General features: G+C 40.5%; 1 pseudogene; it reads right to left on the reverse strand.

Moving 5' to 3' along the window:
* Positions 1-5,730: 5,730 nt before the first annotated feature.
* LOC117033784 (maternal embryonic leucine zipper kinase-like) lies at positions 5,731-8,669 on the reverse strand (annotated as a pseudogene).
* Between the last annotated feature and the right edge of the window lie 393 nt (positions 8,670-9,062).

Here is a 9,062-nt window from a genome sequence, read left to right on the forward strand (position 1 = left end):
TACAATGGAGTATTACGCACCCATAAAGAAGAATGAAATCTTACCATTTGCAACAATATGGATGGACCTAGAGAACATTATCCTAAATGAATAAGTCAGACAGAGAAAGACAAATACCATATGATGGGTCTTTTTAAATCCCCAAGTCCCTGGAGCCAAATTTGTCCCTTTCTTCACCAATGTAACTAGCTATAGCCCTGTAAAGGCTGCTTCCTTTGTTGGGTCCTTCAGGCCTCAGTGATGGCTGGAGTTGGGCTCAGAATGTGACTCAATGACTCAACAGCTGACCTAAACAAATTGCAGTAAGAATTTCAGACTATAAAAGGGGAAGTTTAAGCTTTCCTTTCTCCCCTCTGGAAGCAGTGAATGTTTCTAGGACAAGTATTGACACACAGGCTAGCAGTTTCCATTTTGGTCACATTATAATCATGATGGACAAATGGGGGATGGCCAGTGTTGAATCTCACTAGGTTGTGAAATAGCCTAAATGTACCAGCTCTGCCTGTAGATGTCTGTATTTTGATGTTTGCTAATGACCAAAATCAAAGACACTTAACATAAGACACCAATAATTACAACTCCTTAGGAAATGGTTTGAATCCTCCTGTCTGATGACTAGTACTTTTGGGCCCCTGTTGGGGCACAAACCCAGCACAGTGCATGTGAGCACTTTAAGTGAAATGCACATGTGCTTTGAAACTCCCTTTAAATGGATCACTTTGGGTCACCTGCTACAAGATGAAGCTTGGCAGTACTAAAAATGTTTAAGGTAGAATAGGAAGAATGCTGAAGGGGAAAACCTATCTAGAATTGTGGTGGAATTGTGTTTAAGGTATGCATTTTTATATTGACTGAGATCTTAGTAAAGAAGTCACACTTACTAAGCACTTACTAGATGCCAGGCACCATAATAAATGCTTACATGGATTATTTTTTCATTTCCTCCAGGAATTCTGTGAGGTAAGCATTTTTATAATCTCTGTTCCACACGTAGGGGAGAGGAGGCTCCAAGAGGATGTGACCTGTAGAACGCAATGTCCTCTGTAAGTTGTGGAGCCAGGATTCAAATCCAGGCAGCCTGACTCCAGGCCTGTGTTCCTGACCTCACCCACCACAGCAGCACAGTTGGGGCATGACTGCTGATTAACAGGGACAAAGGCAAGAAAGGGGCCTGGAGCTCCTTTGCTGAGCTTCACGTATCATCTATGCCTTCATAGGTGGGGACGTACAAATCCTTTTCTTCTCATTCCCTAAGTTTATCACTGGACCTGTAATTGTTCCGAATAAATTTGTGCTGGTAATTAAATATCTAAACATCTTTATAAAGCTGAGTGGAAAGAAGCCCAAGAGGTCTTCAGTGCATAGTCAGCTGTGGAGGGAAACCAAGTCCAGACGGAAGGGATTTGGAAGGCATTTTCTAGGCTATGCTTCAATCCCCTGGGAAAAATCTTGTTTCCCCATCCCTCAAGAATATGTAAAAATAAAGCATTATATTTTTTGAGAGCAAATGTTTTACCATTTTTCTTACATATCTTCTGGATACTAATTTTTTAAAATCTTGAATATAAGAACTTACATTGGCTTCTAAATTATGTAGTTTCTCTATTAACTTAGAATTATTTTCCATATACTTCCTAGAGTCCTGCTTTCTACTCAGTATTATTAGTAAGTGCTGCTCTTTGCAATGGAAGATGGTGGCAGTGACTCATTTTGTGAAGGCCCTATGCTCTGAAAGGCTTCTGGTGGGGAAGAATTTGCATTACCCATATTTGGAGGTTGATATTCTTTTCATGTAAGATGAATGAGTCATTACGGAATTCAAACCTTGAACTTGGTATTGACACCACGCTGTTTCTAGGGACTAAGAGAACCACTGATGACAGTACTCTGAACCCCAAATGAAATAATTATTTTGGAATGATTACATCATGAAAAGAGATTCATGAAAATTTAATACTAAAAAGGACATTAAAAATCACCTAGTATTGGGGGTGACCGGTTGGCTCAGTGGTTAGAGTGCAGTGCTCATAACACCCAAGTTGCCGGTTCGATTCCCATATGGGCCAGTATGGGGACAGAGTCCTAGAGAGCAGTTTCCAGGCTCTCGGCCTCACGTGGGGAGGTGCTGGCTCGGGTAATGAATGACCATCAACTGTGATTGGTTGGCCATCAGCTGTAACCAGTTAGCCAATTGGCTACTGATGTAACTGCAGGGCTGCGTTGATTGGTTGGTTGATTGGCAGGCAGAGAAGTGAATGGTGGACTGCAGATCGTGTGGCTACTACTGTGTGTATCTCGCCCGGCCACCAGAGAGAATATAATGGTATGACTCCCCTATTTATGGTTCCTTGGGTGTTCCTTTTTGACCTAGCCACATCCTGTGTTCTTATGTGGGAAGCGGGACCAGAGGCCCGCAGGCAGCCCTGCATGACAGCCAGTGAACTGCACCCTCTACAACTAGATTGAAAACAACGACTTGACATGGAGCTGATGGGTCCTGGAAAAACACACTGTTGCTCAATATTCCCCAATAAAAAAATTTAAAAAATCACTTAGTATTAAACCATATATATATATATATACACACACACACACACACACATATATATATGCATTTATATATGTATTTTCCTTTTTTTCTTTTTATAGGTGAGGATACATACTAAAGCCCAAAGAGGAATGTGACATGCCCAAGGTCATATAGCTACTAGTGGATATCAACCCTGGTTTCACACTGGAATAACTGGGAGAGTATTTCCAAAAATACTGATGCTTGGCGCTCATGGCAGACAAATTAATCAGAATTTCTGGGCCTCTGGGTGTGAGCACTAGCACTTTTTAAAGCTCTCCAGGTGTCTCAATGTGAAGCCAGAGTTGAGAACCACTAAGTTAGACAAAAACTCAGGTCCTAACCTTGTTCCAGAGGCATCAAAGCCATGGCAGTCTCTCATTCCTCATTCTGAGCCCATGGCTGACTTGACTAATGGATTATTGAACTCTTTCCTGTTGTGCCTAACCTGGTCTCCCTCTCATTGTTCCCGGAAGTTACCACCTGACAATCAGCACTGGGAGACAACCTGAAACCTAGCTACAACCTAGGCACTATATCTTGCTTCTTCTAAACAGTCACAGAAAATACCTAAAAATATTATTTTGGTAAAACTGGGGTTGTATATTCTCTCAATCCAGTGTGTTTATCTTTTAGTCCATCAGGGCTCTACTGGGGAATACCAGGATGAAAGCCTTGGCTTTCTCAACTGAGATTGTGCTTTAGCTCGTCTTACAGAAATTAACTTCTTTACCGTTTTACACAGATGCAGATTAGTCTTCCTTATCTCTGAGTCCCAATCCTCTCAGCCCCCTGGTAATAACTTGTTCTGATGAACAAATTCTTGATAAGGAGTTAGTCCTCCTTAAACACTTCTAGTATTTACAGTGCCTATAAATGACCTTCAAGACAAATGTATTGAAATGACTGCATTTAAACACTTTTTTTTTTTTTTTTTTGGTATTTTGTACTCCTCTAGCCAGAGATGAGATTTGAAGTCTAACAATTTGGATTTTATTAGAATCAATTGTATTTAAAACTGAGAGCAAAGGATGTAGACCACTGACTTGGATGTAAAAACCAGGTCCAACAGCCTGGGTCACCACCCACAGCCAATAGCCTATGTCATGCACTGAAACCATTTTGTTTCTAGTTGGAACCAGAGTTTCAGTTAGATTCTTGAGGCTGGTCAATCCCCCGGGCTCAGGTCCCTATTGTTTTTCCCTAAGTTTCTTCCAGGCTCTCATCTCAAAACGGTTGTTTTTCTTCTCCATTTCTCAGCATCCTGTTCCCCCACTTTCCCCACTGTTGTCTCTTAGCCAACTGCTTTCACCCTGCCTTCTGGAACACCCATATCGTGGCAAAGTTCACATACCCTCACTCTGTCTTACAAATATGGCTTAGAAATGCTTCCCTGAGGTTCTTTCATTCTTCGAGTGTAGGAAGTCATTCTTCTCCTCCTGAGTTTAACAGGTGAGGATGTGCAGTTCTGGAGGGGGAAGGAGTAATTGCGAACAATAGTACCACACACACAGTACATGTCACTTGGAAAAACTGTTTGTCATCTTTCTCTTCTAACTGCTTCTTCCAATTAGTTCAATTTTTATCCAAGACTATATGATACAGATTTCTTAATTCAATCTGACTTATCATTCTACTGCTGTCTCAGATCTTACCACTCCACACCCCATATCATTATAAAAATCGAGCCAAATCAACATACTTGTAGTTCTTCAAACACATCAGACAACTTAAGAATCATCTCCTACAAAGAGGAACATTCTTCCCTCCCACCCTCATTTAAATACCTATCCTCTGTGAGGACCTGTCTTGCGGGGTGGCAGGTGGGGTCTCTTCTGGGGTCTCTAGGCCCGCTACCTGCATAAGAACGCAGCATATGGTGAGGCCAAAAAGGAACACCCCACGGAGCCATAGATAGGGGAGTCATACTACTATAATCTCCCGGGCGGCTGGGTTGGAGACACAGGAGGCAGGAGCCACACGATCCGCAACCCCCTGTCCACTTGTCTCTGCCAACCAACCCCACTTGCTAGCTGCAATCTGCCTCTCTGCAATCCTTAATCTACACTCCGCCATGCCATGCCAGGATGCCACACCACCACACCACACTTTGCTAGCTAGCCACGGCAGTTATATCAGTGGCTAATGGCTAACCGGTAACAGCCGATGGCCAACTAGTCATAGCTGAGGACCATCTACTACCTGAGCCAGCACCTTTCCGTATGAGGCCGAGAGCCTGGAAACTGCTGTCTGGGGCTCTGTCCCCACAGTACCCCATTTACTTCTCTCCGAGAGCAGACACGGTCTCAGCAATAAGTGGCTTACTTATTTCCTCCACTGAGTGAAAGCTCCAAGAGGAAACAGATCACGTCATTTTGAAACCCATGTCTCTCTGACCCCAGAATCTGAGCTCTTCCCCAGAACACATATCCTGTCTCCTAATGTAATTCGCATGGCTAGCACAACACTGGGTCTATAAAGCATTTTAAAAGGAACAGTATGCATACCATTTCAAGCTAGAAGAAAACTAATGCTATTAAATTACATTCTCATTTTATAGACAAGCACAAAGACAGTGGCTTATCCACAATGCTCCAGGAAGTTAGTGGCATATCTGTCCCAGATAGAATCCCCTCTACCACTGACAGATCATTCCAGACTTTAGAGTTTGACATCTAATCTCCAAGATTAATTACAATAAGCACACAAATAATTATAATACAAGGTATATGAGAAACAAAATTCAAAAGCAGATAGAAAGAGAACTTACACCGTCAGGCTGGGGTGGGTTGTGGATAGGAGGGTAGTCAGGATAGTGCACATCAGTTCTCAACCTTTTTGTTCTCGGGACCCTTTTACACTCTTTAAAATTACTGTGAACTCCAAAAAGCTTGTTTATTTGTGGTTTATTTATTGATATTTATCATATTAGAAATGGAAAACTGAGAACATTAAAAACTATTAACTTAAAAAATAATAAACCCATTACATGTTGAACTTTTATGAAAATATATTTTCCAAAACAAAGTGAGAAGAGTGACATTTGTTTTACATTTCTGCCAATCTCTTTAATCTTTGACTTAATAGAAGACAGCTGGATACTCACATCTACTGCTGCCCTTACGATGTTTTGGTTGAAACCTTAGAAGAAAAATTTGGTCTCATGCAGACATGTAGGTAGAAAAGAAAATTTTAATAGTCTTTTCAGATGACTGTAGCAATTCTTTAGTACTATTAGGTTGGTACAAAAGTAATTGCGGTTTAAAAGGTTAAAAATAAACGCAAAAATTGCAATTACTTTGCACCAGCCTAATACAATTAAACTCGGTGATAGTTTCTTAGAAGTTAGTTGAATGTGGAAACTGAAATCGTATCAAGGAACATTTAGTAGTCTGTTACATTAAAATCCATTGGTCTATCTTGTACTTTAATGTATAGTTTTGTAATATCATGTATTGGTCACTTGGTAATATTGGTTTGCTGAATTATACAGATCTCCCAAGTATTGTCACATTTCATTATATAGTATCAAAAAAAAATTACACTTGTTCCTATTACCACTAGTCTTATCAGAAAAGTCTTTAAGTGTGGGGAAGATGTAATACTTACAGTGGTGAATACAAGTTTTCCAAAATTCTAACTTTTTGCATGAAGACTTGAATTTTAACCATTGGGAACACATTCTGTTAGTTATTTTCCTGTAGGTGATTCAGTTAATTTTTGAGAAAATGTATGCCAGATATTCAATATTCTGAATACTCAGTTTATCTGTCAGTTTTTCTTTCAGACAAAAATGGATTCCATGAAAAGTGGTTTGTTCACGCTTGCAACTTTTTGTGTACTCCCTATTTAGTGACACAGAAAAAGACAGGTTCTTGAAGGCTGATATTAATAAAATTAATAAATTTTGCTACCTTTATCAAAGACATTCTTTTTTTAATTCACAAATGGTTTTATTTCAGAAAGAAATTACAGGAGACATAGTTAAGAGCTTATATTCACATATGGAAGTGAATCTAGGAAGTCAACAGTTACTGATACCACAAGCCACATAATTAAAAGAGACAGAACAGATAATGACAGAAAGGCTTGGCCTACATTCATCTACAAAATAATATCTTTTGTTTAAAAACAAAAGATACTCGTCTTTAAGATAGTTCTTCAGAAACAAGTATGTCATTCCAGTGGACCTGAACAATCAAACCAAATGTACCAGTCTCCACATAGGCTGTATCACACCCATACTCATCCAGCAGGAGGGAAAGTATCCATCAATTATACATTGCAGCTAGATAGGATGTCTTCTACTAATGTCTTGTAAACCCAGGCATCGCCCTTAAGCCTCCCCCTCCTGATACCCACCACATTGGGTTTTTGAAGCTGGCATACTTCTAGTTCAAACTGCATCGTCACTTTGCCAAATCTGTGTTTGACACTTCAGTGTATAGCCCTTTTGTACAAAGTCAATGTGCTTCTTGGAAGAACAGAATTATTTCATTCAAGAATTGATCTGGATTCACTAATCTGGTTGTGGTCACATTATGTGAAGTTTTAGTCTTCTTGGCCCATCTTTGGCAGAGCCCTTTCTTTTGCTCCTGGTAAGCACAGTGATAACTTTATCCAACCCCTTTTCAAGGCTCCCAAACACTTTGGTTCCTTTTCTTTTAGGAGTATCCTCTACATGTGCTTGGTTGAGATCCAGTTCCACTGAGTGACACTGCCTCTCAGGACTAATGACACCGTGATTAACTTCTCTGTTCCTGCTGAATTGACTGGCATTTCAATTGGGGTTTCTTTCAGGCACTGGTTTCTAACTTTCCAGGGTGTAGTGTAGTGATTTGGTGTAGTATTTCTTTATGCTGGTTCTTATTAACTGGAGTCTGGCTCAGGAAATACAAAGCACTCTTCATTCTTTACAGCAGACTTTCTCTTTGTTCTCTAATTTATTGGCAGATGCTCTGTATAAAACTGGAGTTAATGATTTAGATTCCGGACCATTTGATTCTGTCCAATGCTTCGCAAACTGTGGTGTTCGGGGAGTAGCCACATCTGTAGATGAACTATCGTCACACCATTCATAGTCTATTAATCCAGCCACATCATTTTCATCACTTGTGGTCACATCTTCTAGACTTAAGTTCTTTGACTTGACATTTGTGAGTGGGGTACCATAGGAAACAGGAGGAAGCCTTAAACGAACTGGTTTTCCTCGAGCCTTCTTGGCTAGAAGCAGAAGATAGGTAGCTGTGAGGTGATCATACTGCCAAGGATTCTTACTTTCCCATTCGACAGGCCAGTTGTAATCTTGCAAGATCCAGGAATGGCTCAGAAGAATTTTCACAGAAATCCGTTTCTTTGGGTCCACCTGTAACATTTGTTGAAGAAGCAGAATGCTACTGGGAGAGAGCCACTTAGGAACCTCACATTTCCCTCTCATAATCTTCTTGTACAAAGCCATGACATTATCATCATCAAATGGTAGAAGGCCACACATAAGCACATATAGTAGTATGCCCATGCTCCAAACATCTGCCTCTGATCCCAGATTTAGATTTGCCTTGTATTAATTCAGGTGCTGCATAAGCAAGACTCTTAAAGCATATCTGGAGATGGTAATCCTTGTTACCCTTGGGTTTCGCACAGAGACCAAAGTCAATCAGCTTTAATTTATGATATTCATCAAACAACAAATTTTCTGGTTTGAGGTCCCTGTGAGCATAGCCCTGGCTGTGCACATAAGCAACCACAGATACGATCTGACGGAAGACAACTCGTGTCTCCTCCTCGGATAGGTGATCCTGGGAAATTATGTAGTCAACCAGTTCTCCTCCAGAACAATACTCAAGAACTATGAATATTTTGTAGGCTGTTTCTAGCACATGGTAGAGTTGACATATATGCTATCGTCTCAGGTTCTTCAAAGCATCAATCTCCGTTTTGATCCAGGGTAAATCACTCCCTAGTGCACTTTTATCCATGATTTTTATAGTACCATTTCTCCAGTGAGGATATGACAGGCAAGTTTGACCTTTGCAAAGCTACATGTCCCAATAGTTTCATATAATTCATAGTTTTTGAGAAGTTCATCATAATCTTTCATGGTTCTCCTAGAGTTCACTCAAAATTATAAAAAGCCTGAGGGGTGGAGGGACGGAGGAGCCCACCTGGTCCGAGGTGAAGCGGAGAGGGCGGAAACACCTAGCAGACTTTTCGAGCATGCAGTTTGGGCTTCTCAAAACATTAAGTGAAACTGGTTTTTGTACTGCAAGTGCATAATGCCACTGCTTTGGATCACGTAAGTAAGGTGTCAGCAGGTTTACCTACATTCGCACCATTAGTCAACACAGTGAAAAAAGAAATTAATATCTTAGCGTTATGAAAGCAGGTTTGACAATATGGACCCCTGAAAGATTCCTGGGGACTCCCCTGAGAGTGGACAAACACTCTGAGAATCACTGATGTACAAGATGAGATATTGAAAAAATAAGTTGAA

This window comes from Rhinolophus ferrumequinum, chromosome 14 (assembly GCF_004115265.2).
Source record: "Rhinolophus ferrumequinum isolate MPI-CBG mRhiFer1 chromosome 14, mRhiFer1_v1.p, whole genome shotgun sequence".
Taxonomy (NCBI): Eukaryota; Metazoa; Chordata; class Mammalia; order Chiroptera; family Rhinolophidae; genus Rhinolophus; species Rhinolophus ferrumequinum.